Source organism: Solanum tuberosum, unplaced genomic scaffold (assembly GCF_000226075.1).
Source record: "Solanum tuberosum cultivar DM 1-3 516 R44 unplaced genomic scaffold, SolTub_3.0 scf00139, whole genome shotgun sequence".
Classification (NCBI taxonomy): Eukaryota; Viridiplantae; Streptophyta; class Magnoliopsida; order Solanales; family Solanaceae; genus Solanum; species Solanum tuberosum.
In genome coordinates this window covers 843,566-863,364 of record NW_006239063.1, presented here as the reverse complement: position 1 = coordinate 863,364, position 19,799 = coordinate 843,566, and the positions used below count along the sequence as shown (strand labels likewise).

Sequence of the window (19,799 nt, the reverse complement as noted above, 5' to 3'; positions counted from 1 at the left end):
CTCTTCGTCCATGGATAGATTTCATCCATGGAATCCCTTCAAAACTCAATTTCAAAGATAGAAAGTCCCCAAAAGCTAGTTTTTGACTCCAAGTCATGGATTTTTTAAAAAAATGATTCTATTAATTTAATTAATTTGTATTATGATTAAATTGATGATTTATTATGGTTTTATGTTGAAATCTCCCAAGAATCCATGAAATCCCCATATTCCTAATTTATGATCTTATGATGTGAGTGAATTGTAGAAAGAAAGTATTATGAGATTATGCTTATAGTAATTGATCTAATTGAATTATGTTATTATCCATGTCTAATGTAGTAATTCTAGATGTGTTTATGGAATATGATCTATGGTCTTTGAAGGGAAAAGTATGAGAATTAAGTTTATGCTTTATGAACATTTTGAGAGTAAAGTGATTATGATTATGATCTAGTTGTTGTGTTGTTAGAAGGTTATCCTCATGTACTGATCTAGTTGTTGTGTTGTTGGAGGTTATCCTCATGTACACATTTATGCATGAATATAATATGATCTGAAAGGTTTTCTCACAATATGATGATTCTAAGGTTTAAAGGCTATTCTCACCTATTGAATCTATGAGCTATAGTATGAATTGTGTTGGATTGAGTGTCAAGACATTCTTCAACGAATATGAACTTAATTCAAGACTTAATATATAATCTTTGGAAATTAATGCTTAGCACCGAGTGGATATGAATATGAGATGGAAGCTTGTACGATAGTTGAGTCTGACTTCCCAATGAAAGCTTTTACACTACTTTAGTCCGGCTTTCCAAATGGGTTCCTTCTACCATAGTTGAGTCAAGGTTTCCAAAGGTATGTATATCATGAGATGGAAACCTTCTACCTTAGTTGAGTCTGGGTTTCTAGTAGCAATCTCTTTATCCCATAAACTATTTGCCAACATACATAGTTAGCTAGTGGATCAACCTAAGCTAAGAGTATGGTTCTACCTTAGGTAAGTAGGACAACCCCTTTTCTACGTGTGGTAGACCTTTGATTCAATGGTAAGCTCACATGGTCTATGTTGGTTAAGGCTTATTCCCCATTATGATAGTATGAACAAGAAGATGATTTAAGAACTATAGATACTCAAGAAACTTTACTTAGTATGGGTGGAATTATGGGATCTTATTCATGCATTGGACAAGTATGCTTTGAGGGTAGGTATGATATGTGTCCTCTTATGATATGATGATATATGAGTTGAGTATGTTTATGACTTATGTTTTTCCATTATCTTCAAAAACGGTTCTTTAACTTAGCAAATTGCATGCATTCTACTAAAATATCCCTTTTAGCATGTTTTCATGATTTGATGCATGGCTATCATATGTAGTGCATTATTGTACTAACCCATATTTTCCTACATTTTCCCCAAGTGTAGGGTCCGGTTCTCAAGGTGGTCCTCGTTGTGGCTAGATCTTGTATTTTCTCATTTCTCCTTGCATGTTGGTGAGTCCTTATGATTCGAGGATGGATATTTTCATTTAGTAGTTTCATTCTTGTATTTGACTTTCGGATTATGTTGTATGGGCTGTGACCCTCTTTGATTCAAGCATTGTAATAGATGGCTAATTGACACAGGTCTAGACTTCCGCTTTACTTTATGAAAATTTTGGACTTATAATGCGTTTATACTTTTTATTGTTCTATGCTTATGTTATGATATGCTAAGTGTCTTACATGGTGTCTTCCGGGGTTCGATGTGCCTTGTTACGTCTAGAGGGTACCATTGGGTCATGACATGCTTCCAAGTCTTTACAATGGTCCAAATTGAAGAAATTTAGAAACCCACTTGCAAATCCTCAAAATTGAGCCTCAAAAGGCTTCAAAGTTTACAATGGAACTCTAAAATTCAAAAGAAAACTCTTCTTAATGAGAGCAAGATACTCAATTTACAGTTCAAAATTCAATTTATAGTTGCCCAACATATGGCCTGAAAGGTCATTGGACGAGATAAGTCGGGCACACTGAGCGGATCGGCGATCCACCGATTGTCCTCTTCCATCGCCACTTTGCATTGACCTTCAACATCTAAGGTCCTATAACTTTGGGTGATCCATTTTTTCATCGTGGAACCGATTGGCGATTCACGGACTGCCCATTCATGTTGCCCACTTTGTTTCATCCCTCAAGGTTGGCACACTGGTTCTTTAGGCGGGATGAAGAACCACTCGGCGAGTCTCCAAGTTGTCTTGGCGAAACCAGTATCGCGTTTCTTCACTTCTTCAACTTGTTATGCTCATTTTTGCCTATTAGTTTGCTTACCTTACTCCTTATCTCACATACCTAAAAATCAAGGCTTTACCATCAGTTTATAGCATAAATTAGGCATTTGAGGAGAGTAAAACTATCAAAGCAAATCCCTAAATGAGTCCAAAATTTGGACTCATCACACACATATGGTCAGTGGTTTTTACGACCCAGGGGTACACCATAGATGTAACATGGCGTACTTGACCCCAAAGGAGTCGCATATAAGCCACTTAGAATATCATAACAAAAGATAATAGAAAAGTGTGGGAATTTAAAATATTTTTCCATACAATCGTAGTTTTTCATAAAAGCAAGTGGAATCTATAACTCTTTGTCTCAAACCATCTAATACAACTTTGAATAACTCTTAGGACATAGCCCATACAATATTCTAAAACATAAAAGAAAGACATAAAGGAAAATTGTGGTTTTATCATCGATGCTATGAGGACTCACCAAATCTTCAACTCCTTGCACTTCTAGAAACCTATCTTCAAGAATGGAACTCAAAATAACCGAACCCAACATTTGATAAGAATGTAGGCAAGACTATGCGTTAGTACAAAAGTACTAAATGTGATAGCTAGCATAACATCATAAGAGGATAACATAAGGATTAGTCAACATAAGACATAAGCCACAATCATAAGAGATAATAACATACTCATAAGCATAATTTCCAACATAGACATAATATAAGCATTAGTCATCATAAGGCATCGTCCATATACAAAGTCAATACTTAGGCCTTCATATCATAAGAAAACCACATCATAAGTAACCTCCAAGTATACTTGTGCAATGCATGGATAGGATCCCATAATCCCATACATGCTAAGTATCCTCTTTGGTCATCATAATCATAGTTACCATCTTATGGTCTCATCCTTAACTTAATTCATCATAGGCAAGGGAATCTTAACCTTTAGTCAACATATCAAGGATGGAAACTATAGCAACAATCAGAGCTAAGCATACATCACATAAGAAAACACTTCATAATTAGCTTGAAGTCATACTTGTGCAATGAATGGATAAGACCTCATAATCCTACCCATACGAAGTACCACTTTAGGCTTTCATGTATATTGATCATCTCTTTTATCTCATATCTAGCTCATCATGAAGGACAATGGGAATCACCTCACGTCATATATATCATGGAATCATAAATGACAAGGTGAGTCACCTCAAGTCATGCATGTATTGGAAGGGTTTTTCAAACTACAATCCAAACTAGTCATGCTCATATTACTCTTTACGTATGCTTATGACATGGGAAATCACCTCTCTATGTCTATCATAAGGGATAATGGGTATTCACCTCTCTATGTCTATCATATAGGCCAAATGGGTATTCACCTCTTACTTTACATGTATATTCATAGGTATTCGCCTTCATACTATTTTAGGGAAACATAGGTATTCGCCTCCATGTCCCACCACTATATGATATAGGTATTCGCCTCCACATAATTACATAAGGATCATAGGTATTCACCTCCATGATATACATAAAGGCTAATGGTTATTCACCTCTTGCCTTACTATATAAGTCATATTTTAAAGGTAGTCACCACATACTTCTCATATCATGTCATGGGTAATCTACTCATGACTGTCTATTTAGGGATAAGGGAAGTCACGTCACATCCCTCTCATACAAAGGTCTTTAAGGGAATCACCACAAGCCTCATCACATTTCATAGTCCTTGGACTTATATTCATTTTAGATAACCACGCCTTTCAACCTAGAATCATTCTATGTGAGAGAACCTTCCATATCATATCATGTTCATACATAATACCATATCTAGAATTCTACATTAGGCATGGATATCATCATGACTCTAGTGATTCTATCACTTCATACAATCTATGACTCATAAGGAAGGTTATGTAGGTAATGGCCTTCCACCATAAGTTTACCAATAAATCATCTATTCTCAAATAGATTTAACTCTTAAAGCCTAAATATACATAATTCATCATATTAGCTTTACTCTCAAATCCCTAGTGATCAACATTTATAACTACAATCCTTACTCTCAAATCTTTACTTCTACAATCATCATACACACCTAGATTTCAAAGCATTCTAATCACATGCTTCATTTTTATGTGATTGTAGTCATAAGTCATCATAAAGGTTCAAATTCAAGCTTTACTAGTCATGATCCACCATATATACTATAATCTAATTCAATTCATGTCTATATACTTTTATTCTTGACCAATTACTACTCTCTAAGTCTTGAATTTCGCTCTTTAAGCCACAGACCCACATTTCTTCAATTTCATCAATTACCTAGGGTTAGCCATGGAAAACATATAATATCTTCATAATAACATAATTAATTACTAAATCAATCATAAAAAAGTACTATCTACTCAATTGGAATCATACTCAAAACTTCCAATAATATAGGAAGAAACCCTAACTAGAATTGGGGTTCATCTCCAATATTTGGGGGAAATCTAGGGCGCTCCATGGGTGAATAAGCTATCATACCTTGATTATAAATCACTCACAAAGCTTGCAACAATAGAGGAATTTGACATAGCTTTCATCTCTTCTTCTTCTTCTTCTTTATTTTCTAGAGAGAGTATTTCTTGAAGGGAATTGGGTTCATTGGTGAATTGAAAATAATGATTTGGATCCATGTATTTAGGGGTCTATTAGCTTTATAAAGGTGGTCTAATTACTAATAAAATGATACCACTTAATAACAAACTAATTCTAGAGTATTCCCTAACCACAAAACTTAACCGCCTTAAAGGAGTGCACTGCCTCACCCACGAGACCCCGACCCATGTGCCGTTGGTGGACCCACGAGCTGTGCAGATATTTTGTGGGTGGTGGTCTACAACTCAACTTTTGGGGTCTTGGACCACGACCCCATCCACGAGGTGTGTATCCCCCTACGGAGCGTCGGTCCGCAATCGTGGGTGGGCTATCTTTTGGGTAGATTTTGGTTAGTTTCTAGGGTCCTCTTCAAGGAACCTTGGTTGGTCCTTGGGGAGTCGTACCTTAACGTTTAACCCCTATAGCCTTCATTCTAAGTACGGGAAGTCATTTATACAACTCTAACCCTCACGTCAAACTCTAAAACCCTCACATAAGGATCTAGTTTAGCCTACTAGTTTTCGGGTGTTACAATATCTCCCCCTTGGGAACATTCGTCCTCGAATGACACTGTAGGCACTTCTTAAGGTCAAAACTCTAGACTAGAAACCCAACATGCATGCAACACATCTAAATGCATACCACCAAGGAGGAAAGCTTCAACTCCAAACTAAACTTATTCAATGCAATACAAGGAAGTAGGAACAACATCTAACAACCCCAAAATGCATGAAATTCTCATAACTAGTCATGTTCAAGGGGAAACTACCTTCTCCTAGCCATAACATGCCCAACATACACTCATGGAGCTCATATGCAATTTTCTCTCAAAAAGCATTCATTCAAGGAGGAATCTCTCAACTCTAACTAAGGCATGCTCATATATTCATCTCATGAAGTCAAATAGGAAACTCATACTTAATGCAGAACAACATGAGGAAATAATCATGCAAATTCATTTTCTTTTAAATCACAAGCTTTCCTGAACATGCATCATAAAAAGAAATCATGGCAACACATACACACACGATGACCTTCCTATCTAGTCACACTATCTCCCCACTTGGGAGTAAGCCTATACGAACTCTTCTAAACATCATTCATACTAAAGACAACTTCAAAGTCTAACATATCAAGTCACAAAAGACAAGTAATACGGAATCTAATAAAGCATAAAATACATACTGGTAGCAACATAAGGAGGTCACTCTTGTCCACCTCTAGCTTGGAGAGCTTAAGACCTATTATTCTTTGGAGCACTCCCTCCCAAACCAATTGGACCGCTGGTAGGGTAGGGTTCGGACCTACGACGACTATTTTCTTCATTTCTAGCAACCTTAGGGCAATGTCGTATCTTGTGGCCCAACTCACCATACCCAAAACAAGCATTAGAACCCGCTAGGTATTCACCCTCATTCCTTCTATGACACTTACTACACCCCGTCAACACAACCCCACTACTATCTCCTTGTGGCTTAGGGTTAGGCACCACTTTTTTGTTGAACTTAGGAGTGTTTGAGGGACTTTTCCAGGGGAACTTTTGTCTAAACCTAGGGCGACCATGTCCATTGGACTCATCATAAAAGGACTTATCATCATCCATTCTAGACCTCTTTATCTCCCTAGAACTCTCTTTCTTGAGTTTTGACTCCTCAATTTGTTGGGAGAAAACCATAAGACATGAGATATCCATATCACCAATAAGCATTGCCGTGCGATATTCTTTTTCTACTAAGTCAGACACTCCCATCATAAACTTATTCATCTTAGCCCTTGAACCCATCACTAAAGTTGGATCATACTTGGATAGTAAGGTAAATTTCAAGGCATACTCCTTAATACTCATACAAGCTTGCTTAAGGTTAATAATCTCTTGCATCATAGCCTCCCTCAACTCTAGGGGAAATAACCTATCAAGATATGCCGACTTAAACACCTCCCACTCTATGGGACCCATTCTTACTGGTATATTCTCCTTCCATTGACCATACCATATTTATGGTACCCCTATCAATTGGTAAGAGGTTCACTCCGCTATCTCTACCAAAGTCACCCCAATGATATCAAGAACCTTATAAACCTCATATATAAACCCTTTAGTATCTTCCTCCACTTTGGAGCCATGAAACTCCGGAGGGTTCATCGTCATAAACTCCCTCACTCTTAAAGCCGCAGAATTCACATTAGGATTCAGCGGATCAACCACTTCCCTAATGAATTGCACCATCATGGCTTGAGCCAACATTTGGAAACCCGACCTAAATTCCGCATGAGTAACATTCTCAACTAGAGGATCAACCGAAACTTGAGGAGGAGCTTGGGGAGGAACCTCATGATCCACATTTTCTTTCTCATTTCTCCTAGCATTTTCCCTTGTATTAGTCATGCCCTGAAAACCATAAGGCACAAATTAGGAGAAAGATCTAATAGAGTTAAACTCTATGGCACGACTTAGAGAATGAAGAAGTGAAGTTTCCTAAACATCCAATAGCCTCCTATTCATAAATGTGGCGCGCTTCACATATATGAACAAGACTCTACTAGGCTTGGCTTGAGACATCCTAGAACCATTCTAAAACTTGTGCTCTGATTACCAAGTTTGTCACGACCCAGGGGTACAACCTAGATGTACCATGAAGTACTTGACCCCGAATAGGTCGCATACAAGCCACTTAGCATATCATAACATAAGATAGTAGAAAAGTGCAAAAAATTAAAACATTTTTCCATACAATCAAAGTCTTTCATAAAAGCAAGCGGAAGTCTATAACACTTTGTCTCAAACCATCTAATACAACTTTGAATAACTCTTGGGACATATCCCATACAATAGTCTAAAACAAAAAAAGAAATACATAATGGAAAATGGTGGCTTTATCGTCGATGCTATGAGGACTCACCAAGTTTTCAACTCCTTGCACTTCTAGAAACCTATCTTCAAGAATGGAAATCAAAATCACCAAACCCTATATTTGATAAGAATGTAGGCAGGAGTATGTGTTAGTACAAAAGTACTAAATATGATAGCTATCATAACATCATTAGAGCATAACATAAGGATTATTCAACATAAGACCTAAACCACAATCATAAGAGATAATAACTTACACATAATCATGATTTCCAACGTAGACATAATGTTAGCATTAGTCATCATCAAGCATAGTCCATATACAAAATCAATACTTAGGCCTTCATATCATAAGAAAAACAACTTCATAAGTAACCTCCATCTATTATTGTGGAATGCATGGATAGGATCTCATAATCCCATACATGCTATGTATCCCATTTATTCATCATAATCATACTTACCATCTTATGGTCACATCCTTAACTTAATTCATCCTAGACAAGGGAATCTTCACATTTAGTCAACATACCAAGGATGACAACCATAACAACAATCCAAGCTAAGCATTTATCATATAACAGAACACTTCATAATTAGCTTCAAGTCATGCTTGTGCAATGCATAGATAAGACCTTATAATCCTACCCATACTAAGTACCACTTTAGGATTTCATGAATATTGATCATCTCTTTAATCTCATATCTAGCCAATCATGAAGGACAAGGGGAATCATCTCAAGTCATACATATCATGGAATCATAAAGGACAAGGGGTGTCACTTCAAGTAATGCATGTATTGGAAGGGCCTTTCAAGCTACAATCAAAACTAGTCATGCTCATATTAATCTTTACTTAAGCTTATGACATGGGAACTCACCTATCTATGTCTATCATAAGGACCAATGGGTATTCACCTCTCTATGTCAATCATGTAGGCCAAATGGATATTCACCTCTTACTTTACATGTATAGTCATAGGTATTCGCCTACAGACTATTTTAGGGAAACATAGGTATTCGCCTCCATCTCAACATAAAGGCTAATGTGTATTCACCTCTTGCCTTACTATAGAAGTCATATTTTAAGGGTAGTCACCAAACACTTCTCATATCATGTCATGGGTAATCTCATCATGACTATCTATTTAGGGATAAGGGAAGTCACCTCACATCCCTCTCATACAACAGTCTTTAGGGAAATCACCAGAAGCCTTATCACATTTCATAGTCATTGGACTTAGATTTATTTTAGGTGAGCACGCCTTTGAACCTAGAATCATTCTATGTGACAGAACCTTTCATATCATATCATGTTCATGCATAATACCTTATCTAGAATTCTACATTAGGCATGGATATCATCATGACTGAAGTGATTCTATCACATCATAGAATCTATCATTCATAAGGTAAGTTAGCTAGGTAAAAGGCCTTCCACCATAAGTCTACCCATAAATCTTATATTCTCATATATATTTAACTCTTAAAGCCTAAACATATATAATTCATCATATTAGCTTTACTCTCAAAGCCTTAGTGATCAACATTCATGACTACAAGACTTAATCTCAAAGCTTTATTTCTACAATCATCATACATACCAAGATTTCAAGGCATTCTAATCACATGGTTCATTATTAAGTGATTCTCGTCAAAAGGCATCATAAAGGTTAAACTTCAAGCTTTACTAGTCATGATCCATCATATATAGTAAAATATAATTCAATTCATGTCGACATGCTTTTATTCTTGAACAATTACTACTATAACATCAATTCTAGAAGATAATCTCTAAGTCTTCAATTTCCCTCTTTCAGCCACAAACCCACATTTATTCAATTTCATCAATTAACTAGGGTTAGCCTTGGAAAACATATAATATCTTCATAATCACATAATTCATTACTAAATCAATCATAAACAAGTACTATCAACTCAATTTGAATCATACTCAACACTACCCACAATACAGGAAGAAACCCTAGCTAGAATTGAGGTTCATTTACAATATTTGGGGGAAATCTAGGGGGCTCCATGGATGGAAGAATTCATGGATGAATAAGCTATCATACCTTGATTATTAAGCCCTCACAAAGCTTGCAATGATGGAGGAATTTTAGCTAGCTTGTTTCTCTACTTCTTCTTCTTTACTTTTTAGAGAGAGAATTTCTTGGAGTGGATTGGGTTCTTTGGTGAATTGAAAATAATGATTTGGATTCATGTATTTAGGGGTATATTAGCTTTATATAGGTGGTCTAATTACTAATAAAGAGACACCACTTAATAACTAACTAATTATAGAATATTTCCTAACTCCAAAACTTAACCGACTTAAAGGAGTGCACTGCCCCACCCACGAGACCCCGACCCACGGGCCGTTGGTGGACCCACAGGCTGTACTAGTCCTCCGTGGGTGGTGGTATGCAACTCCACTTTTGGGGTCTTGGGTCCACGAGGAGTGGATCCCCCTACAGGGCGTGGGTCCCCAATCATTTGTGGGCTGTCTTTATGGCAGATTTTGGGTAGTTATAGGGTCTCTTCAAGGACCCTTGGTTTGTCCTTGTGGAGTCGTACCTTGACGTTTAACCCCTAAACCTTTCATTCTAAGTAGGGGAAGGCATTTCTACGACTCTAACCCTGACTTCAAACTATAAACCCTTACATAAGTCTCTAGTTTAGACTACTAGTTTACGGGTGTTATAGTGGTCCCATCCACGGACTATGGGTGGCCTTCGTGGGTCGACACCTGCAATATTCAAAAGTCAGACATCTTTCCCTTTTCGGTATCCGGGGTGTTACAATATCTCCCTCTTGGGATCATTCATCCTCGAATGAGATTCAAGCTGGTAGGAAAAGAGTAGGAGAGAACTAACAATCGAACCTACAATGCAACTTCATCTAAATGCATATAACCAAGGAGGAAGTACAGACTCCAAGTTAGGACATACTAAAAACATCATAAAAGGGGTGGAACTAAATCTACAGCCCATCATGCATGTAATACACATAACTGAAAAGGAAACCTCAACTCAAAGTAAAAATCATAGTCAAATGCACATATCCGAGGAGGAGAGTTCAACTCCAAGCTCAAGACATGCTTACAACATCATATCAAGTAGTGTACATGCAGTTCATACTCAATGCACATAAACATGTAGGAGTCAATCAAATAAACTCATTTTCTCAAAATTTAATTTTTTCATAAATCATGCATAATAAGGAAATCATTGAAACATATAAGAAACATGACTTCAAAACAAAGAACAAACCATGAGGAACTCATTACCTCAAACTAGAGTTGGAGTAGATGGAAAAAGAAGAGGATATCGGGACATCATATCGGCCTCGGACTCCCAAGTAGCACCCTCAACTAATTGATTCCTCCACAATACTTTCACGAAAGCTACTTCCTTATTTCTGAACTTTATGACTTGCCGGTCTAAAATCTCAACCAGAACATCTTCATATAGAATATTCTCCTTAACTTCCAAACCTTCTAAGGGAACTATGAATTTCGGATCACCAACATATTTCTTCAACAAAGAGACATGAAAAACTAGATGCAACAATGCAAATTCCTTAGGCAAAGCTAGTTCTTAAGCAACCTTACTAACACACCTTAAAATCTGATATGGGCCTACATATCAGAGACTAAGCTTCCCTTTCTTACCAAACCTAATTACACCCTTTATGGGTGAAATTTTCAAGTAAACCTAATCATGAATATCAATTGAAGATCTCTTCTTCTTTCATCGGCCTATTACTTTTGTCGACTTTGAGCCATTTTCAACCTTTCTCTAATAAGTCAAACTTTCTCTATGGCATCATGTACCAACTCGGGACCTATGACGGAGACTTTACCCACCTCAAACCAACCTATAGGAGATCTACACCTCCTACCATATAATGCTTCAAATGGAGCCATATCGAATCTCTAGTGATAGTTAATGTTATAGGGAAACTCAATCAATGGAAAATGGTCATCCCAATTGCCCTTAAAAGAAATCACACAAGCACTTAACATATATTCCAAAGTTTGGATAGTATGCTTCGCTTGCCCATCGGTTTGGGGATGGAAGGCCCTACTAAGCTCCACCTGAGTACCAAGACCTTTTTGGAAAGACTTCCAGAACTGAGAAGTGAATTGGGTACCACGATCGGAAATAATGGACAAAGGCACTCCATGCAACTTTACAATTTCTCTCAAGTACAACTTGGCATAGTCCTCCGCCGAATACGAAACCTTGATGGAAATGAAATGAGCCGATTTCGTCATCCAATATACTATAATTCAAATCGAGTCATATTGTCGTCGGGTGCCAGGCAAACCAACAATAAAGTCCATATTCACATCTTCCCACTTCCAAGTAGAAATGCTAATATCGTGGGATAAAGCTCTAGGTTTCTGATGCTCAACTTTCACTTGTTGACAATTAGGACACTTGGCCAAAATTTTTGCAATGTCCTTATTCATCCCATTCAACCAATAGTCCTCCTGTAAATCATTTACGGTACATCTTGGTGGCTCTCTGGTGAATGGAATACCGCAAACTATGGGCTTCTGTCTAGATTTGTTCCCCCAAGTTATCAACATTAGGAACACATAAATGACCTTGATATCTAAGCACTCTATTTCCCCCTTGGGAGAAAGCCTGAACAAATTTCTTAAGCACCGCTTCTATTAACTTAACCAAAATTGGATCAAGATCTTGCTTGGCTTTCACATCCGCTGATACGCTAGAATTACACCTCCTTAAAGAAGTATAAGTGATCATTATCAAGTAAAGAACCCAACCTGTAGGTTGGGGTCTATCCCATGAGGAATATGGTTTAGACCTAAACTTAACTCACAATTATCTTTTTTTAGTCAAACTATTTCCGAGAAAAGTAAACAGGGTGGTTTTTGTAACTAAAATAAGAGATTGTTTATTTGAATCAATAATTAACAAGTAAGAAAGATTCATAGTTTGAGATATAAATATAAGATGGAAACTAGGGCACACTAGTAGAAATAAGGCCTACGGCAATGGATTTTTTAGCAACCGTTACTATAGTGGGTCTATTGCAACGGTTTGAACCGTTGCCAAAAGGATTGGGTATTATTGCTACGACTAGGTAATAAATCTGTTGCCATTGTGTGAAAACCGCTGCAATAAACATACATATTGCAACGGTTGCCAGAACAGTTGCCATAAAGTCAACTATGACAACATTTAATGCGATTTTTTTTCTATTGGAATAGTTATTAAATCCCTCCATAATTTCCCTCTCTTATTTTGGATGAACCGCCAAAAGATTTTCATTATATTTTATTTTTAACTAATTTTTTAAATACAATTTATTTTTCTCTTTATCAGATATTGATACAAACGAGGCAAACATTTTCTAAGCTCATTTCCCATCTCTTCAACTATCAGAACACAGAAGTTGTCATTGTTCTTCTCTTTAACCTAATTTTTCATCCATTCATAGAAGATCGATCGAACACAGAAGTTGGGGAGCATTGCAGGTAAGTTCTTCATTTCTCTCATTTTAGGGCTAACATAAACCCATTTTTGGTTTTGAATCTAAACCTATTTTTCTCTTAAAACCTCTTGTGAAATCTAAGGAAATCGACGGTTGTATGTTTTCTTGTAAAATCTGAGAAATCTAGAGGTTTTCTTCTTCAACTGCTGGAGGTTCTCTTCTTCAATCTTTGAGGTTATAGCTGAAGAAACTACAAGTTTAGGCTTTTGAGGTTTTATCTTGAATCTCTTCTTTTGTCTTTAATCTTTGGGTGTGGTTAGTGTATTTGATGTATTTCTCTATTTGTGGGTTTTTTTCCATTAAATTGTAGTTATTGTGGGTTTAATGTTTTGTTGGAGTTATGATGAAATTGACTACTCTAGACCATATTTAACTTGACATTGATGTTGTATTTCTTGTCCATAAGTTATTCAATCGGATTTGAATACCCTTGCATTGATGATGTCTTCATTGATTTCACCTCTCACTTGAGTAGGATGTCAAAAATACACTTTAATTATTGTAGAAGATTTACATTAGAGTAACAGGAAGCAAGAGATACATTAACATAAAAATGGAATAAACTAAAATTTGCTACTAATTGGTACTAAAATTTACTACTGGTTTGAAAAGTGATCTTCTCTGTCAGTCATCACCATCCAGAGCACAACGCCATCTACTCCGGCCAGCGCTTCTTGCGTCTGGCTGAGTCTGCCATGGTCGCTTGAGCTATAGCCATGGCTGTAACTTGTAAGTGCTTCTCTTTTTTTCCCGCATTTCTCAGTTGGATTCTTTCTGGTTTATCGATGTATATGAGCTATTGTGAAGTTCCATAGGTGGATAATTTCTTGGATATCATCATCATACTTCTGATTTTCCTCTTTTCTCCTTTACTGATTCCTTCTAATTGTTGAAGTACCTCTTCTTTTTGCTCCATTAAATTATCAAAAGTGCTATTGTTTAGGTCTATTTCCTGTTATAATAGAATGTAGTTTGTGTTGTGACTATTCTATAGTTGATCCTTCGTTGATGTCTTCTTAAAATGGACTTGTATATGCTCATGAATTATAAAATAATTATTCATCAACAAAAAGAGACCATGAATGTTCTGCCAAAAGCTATTAGATCAAGCATTGGACATTACCTGTTTTTACCAATAGTTCAAAATGTCAGTCTGTTCCGAGGCGTTTCCAGGGACCTGCTTTCCCAACTGGTAATTTCTTGTTCTACATTGTTCTGATCCCCTTCTCACTTGGCGTATACAATGTATATTCAATGGTTTATTTCCTTCTTTTAAGGTTCCTGAAATGGAAGCTGAACACTATCCTTCCAAGGAAGATGTGATTTTACAGAATGAGTCTCAAACATATTTTTACATAATAGTCTCAGGAGCATTGGTAAGTTAATATGTTGGGAACAATTACTTGAAGTTAATATGTGTACTATTGCAGAATCTTCTAGTAGATATCGATGGACGTGAACAAGTAAGTATAACACACTCAACAATCATTTTATCATTTTCAAACACATTAGCCTTAACTTATTTTTTCTGAAATATGTTCAAAAATAGATCATTGGGAAGGCTGTTGCTCGAGAATAATTTGGAGAAATAGGTGTTTTACTTGGAAGGCCAAGACCATATGATGTTACAACAACTGAAATTTCTCAAATTTTATGTCTGAGTAGGAAAACATTTCTGAACATTCTTCGTGACAATCAAGAAGATGAACAGATTATAATGAGAAATCATTTTCAGGTATGTGTACAAGGATATGATCACAAATTGCGCGACACACAACTATAATGAGAAAAGTTGTAACATACACTCAACTTTCTTCGATCCTTTTTCTTTTTGATAAATAAAACCTGCAAGGATTTGGAGGCTTTGATAATGTGGACGAGGAAAGCGATCCAAGTTTAGTCTTCAACAACTGTTCTCTTGTTTCTAAGCAAGAAACGCCAACCAATCCTAGCGATCTGATTAGTATAAATATCCAAACTTTAGAAGCTAGAACCAAGAAACAAGTTGAAAATTAAAGTGAAAGTGGTGGAGGTGAACACCATATAGTTCTTGATCATTATGTAGTTCCCAAGGGGCCTATTGAAAAGGCTATGAGTCTACCAAAAAGAAGGTGGAAAGAAGATCAACTCGGCACAGAACGTGGAGGAAACAAAAGCATCCATGAGGTCCCCTGTTGTTCTTATTCAGGTAATAGAAGTCAAACTGGTGCAATTGGGGGGAAATCCATTAAGAAGAGAGTTACTAATCACATGAGAAACAACATCAATTCATTGCAGGAGTAGAATGTGAAGCTAATAATATTACTTGATACACTAGAAGAGTTATTCATAGTAGTCACAACAAAGAGAACTGACAATGATAGCTGATCTTGCAAGTCCTGCTTATAAACTTGAGTTTCTGACAATTGGCAAAGGTATGGCAAAATCTCTATGTGGTTATATTTGAGAAAAAAAATACTATTGAAGATATTATCAACATTTTGTAGGTCAATAGTATTGACGATGGTTCCTAATTTACCTTTAATAATATCACAGGGAACATAATACTGAGTTTTTAATATTTGCGGCTTCATAAGCTTGTGTCTGAAAATAGAGAATGTAATCCACAATGCAAAAAACACTTGAATGTAGTTTCAACCAACTCTCTTGCTATTTGATGGAGTAAATTTTAGTAGAAAGGATGAACCGATCGAGGTGTTAACTGCTAAGGTATTTTATGATGCATTAATAGTAGCCTGGATTTGTTCCAAAGTTCTTCCTTTTATTTTTGGTACTATCTTGATAACAAATAAAATGGGCAGTGCATTCCATACACACTGAGTATATTGTATTCTTAATTACATTGAGTTGCTTTCTATTGTTTTAAAAGGTTTCCATATATTGCATCACTTATTGTTGCTCTATATTAAGTTGAGTATCCAGAGTTCTAGTATGCAGAGTCGAATATATTATTATTGTGTTAGGCCTTATTTCACTGAATTGAATATCCTATTATTCAGTAGAGCCTTATTTCACTAAGTTAGATATCTTATTATTGAGTTGAGCTTTATTTCACTAAGTTGAATATCTTATCATTGAGTAGAGCCTTGTTTTCTCTTAGTTGAATTGAACTATGTTTCTTTGAGTTGAGTTAAGTTGACTGAGTTTAGAATGGGTAAGTATATTTCTATTTCATCAGTTTAAACTTATGTTCGTGCTTTAGAATTTCCCTTGCATGCTTGTACATTCCACGTACTGAGTCATTCGGCCTGCATCATTTCATGATGCAGATACATCTATTTAGGATCATCAACTGACGCTTCGGTGATATCACATGCATTTCGAGTTAGCTATGGTGCGTCTCTTTGCTTCCAGAGGGTTCCACTTGTACTTTCAGTTATATCAGTTGTTAGGATGTCATGGGTCTTTTTCCGACTTCAATCTTTGTCAGTTAGAGGCTTCAGAAATAGACAGTAGAGTTTGAGAAGTTTGTTTCATTTATTTTGTTAAATGTTTTAAAGACTTAAGTTGCCTATTTTATGGTGAGTTGAATATATTATTTTTATTTAGAGTTATTCATTTGAGTTAAAGATTTGTAATTGAGTTCAACGAATTTTTATTCAGTTTTTAAGCTTTTGTATGCTTGAGTTAGTCTTCCGCTTTTAGTTAGCCAAGATGAGGATTTTTTAGGGACCACCAATGGTTCTCGAGTGCCGACCACGTCCAGGGTGTAGGCTCGGGTCGTGAAAGTACATCATGATTATAAAATAAATAAATAAAGGAGTGTTCAACACCTTTAAGTACATAAAGGAGTGTTCAATATTAGATTCTTTGAACAAGTTTCAATTTTCTAACTAGAAGATTAATAACTTGTTCTATATCATTAAGTGACTAGATTAAGAGAAAATCTTGTCAATTTGCTCAAAACATTGTCTTCCCCCTTCATTAAAAGTGTAGTACAAAAGTTCTGGATTTGATAATCAAACAATGTATCAGCTATATATATCATACAACTTTTAGCAATTTTGATTTTTTTTATCTACATTAGGCAATAGTAATCAATATGCTGATGTTTGTTTGGTTACTTTTTTCCTAATTAACTTTAGTGCAGTTCAATTGTCCACGTCCTAATTTGATTTTTACTGTATGCTACCTCCAGGATTTAGATGTTGTGTTGTTTTTTCTCTACTTAGGATGTTTGCTTATAACTTTTTCTACTAGTAATTAACAAATAGGGATTAAAATTTAGTTTGTTTTAGAATATTTTACTCCAAAATGAATTTACTGATTTGTTAAAATCTTAGGTTCAAAATAGTTTAACATCAATGCATACTACACCTATGGTTGGGTTTTTCTTTTTTAGTTTGATGAAAAGATAAAGCTTTTATTATATATTGCATTTTTGGCTGGAGACCGGAGAGATTTATTGTTCATCAAGTTTTACTCTATAATACATTCTTTGTTGTTTTGAGAAATCTCTCTTCCTTTCCAAAAGAAGATGTTAACAGCAGCTAGAGTGTGTCTAATGGTATAACATTTAAGTGAAAAACAACAAACTTAAACAAAATACCTGGAACACACTGGTGGATATGCTTATGCTATATAAGGGGGATTTACTATGAAAGATAAGCATGTTAACTTAAAGAAGATGAGAACTTAATTTTGTTGATTATGTTAGAAAATAGAATGTATCAAAAACATGATATATGTAAATAATCAAGAAAGAATTCTAGAAACATAACACATGATACACAATTTAATGTGGAAAACCTGCCGGGAGAAAACCACGGGTAACGACGAGCAAATTCATTATGTAGAAGGTGGAGTACAATTTGTAAATATTAATTTTACCTCTATTAATTAAGAGTAATGAAAAGTATATAAAATATTACGTTACAAAAGGGATGAATTACCTATCCGTTCCAAATTACATTTTGTTAAGTGTAATGTATTGACTTTTAATGTCATTAACATTTCACATACATTACATAGAAATGACTTCTTATCTTTGAAACTCCTATTTTCAAATCCTATATATATATATATATATATATATGTATCGTGAGTGAGCATAATACCACAAGAGAAAAACTTTTTCCTCCTTTCTTCTTGTTCATAGAATATTTTTGGGCAATTGGTTTTGAACAACCTCCAAATTCTTAGCCACGAGTGCACGTTTTTAGAGTAACTGTGGAACCTTGGGGAGCGACCGCTACAATGATTTGCACCGAAGTCGAGCCGAAATCGCTTACAAGGAAGTGGCTGGCCAAGACACAGTGTTTGTGATAAGTTATTTACTACATTATAATTCCAATCTAATATCAATATTGTAGTATTTTTTTCCAACAATTTGAAAGCGATTTACTAACTTACAATATTGATAAATGACTATTTCTTTGAACAAAACTTTTTCTGATTAGTCAAAACTTGAGCCTTTGGATGAAAATAATTTTAAACGTTGGTCACAAGAACTTTTAATTTTCTTTGAACAATTAGAAGTTGATTATGTTTTATTTAAGGAACCTTCTATTAATGTTTCTAACACCACTACTGATTTTAGCACTGTTATGGTTGTTGATGATGTTGCTAAAAAGATGTTTGAAAAGGATAACAGAACTGTGAGAGGACACTTGCTAAGTCATATGACTAATCCTTTATTTTATTTATTTTTAACCTATAAATCTTCCAAAGAAATATAAAATAGTTTGGAAAAGAAATATGGTGCTAATGATGCAGGAAAGAAAAAATATATTGTCGATTAGTGGATTATATTCCAAATGGTTGAAATAACCCAATAATTGAACAAGTTCACGAATATAAGAACTTGACTACTGATGTTCTCAACGAGGATATGAGATGTTTAAGGCTAATGTTCTCCTTAAAATATTCCCACCATCTTGGAGTGATTGTAGAAACCAATTAAAACATAAGAAAAAAAATTAACTCTCCAAGTACTTATTAGTCGTATGAGGACTGAAGAGGTGAACCATCTCAAAGATAAGATGGAAAAACTTTCTCTTAATTCTTCTAAAGCTAATCTTGTTGAATCTTCTGGTACTGTTGTGAAAGACAGGTTCAAAAGCGAACAAAAGAAAGTCTCAAAAAATGAACATATGAAGAAGAAAAATCAATTCAACAAGCCAGAGAGTGCAATTCATAAATTTAAGGGTCCTTGTTTTGTTTGTGGAAAGGTTGGTCACAGGGATGTCAGTGTCTATCAATGAAAAGGGCAGGACTCAAAGCAGGAAGGACAAAGTGATGCCCAAGCTCATCTTACTAAGGGTAATGAAGTGATTGCTAATGTAGTCGTTGAGGGAAATCTGCTGGCTAATAAAACTCATTCGGTGCTAGACACTAGCAGTTCAATGCATTTCTGTACAAATAAAAATTCATTCCATGACTTCGAGGAGTCCACTGATGGAGAATCTGTTTACATGGGTAACTCCACTAGTGCTGGAGTTATGAGTAAAGGAAAAGTTTTACTTAAATAAACTTCTAGAAAAACTTTATCCTTGAACAATGTTTTGTACG

At 35.6% G+C, this 19,799-nt stretch overlaps 1 long non-coding RNA gene across 1 annotated transcript; it reads left to right on the top strand.

The window, feature by feature from the left end:
* Window positions 1-13,342: 13,342 nt before the first annotated feature.
* On the top strand, window positions 13,343-14,901 carry LOC107061448 (uncharacterized). Its single transcript, XR_001473980.1, has 3 exons — window positions 13,343-13,500; window positions 14,567-14,752; window positions 14,839-14,901. It is a non-coding gene; the product is annotated as an uncharacterized lncRNA (long non-coding RNA).
* The last annotated feature ends 4,898 nt before the right edge of the window (window positions 14,902-19,799 follow it).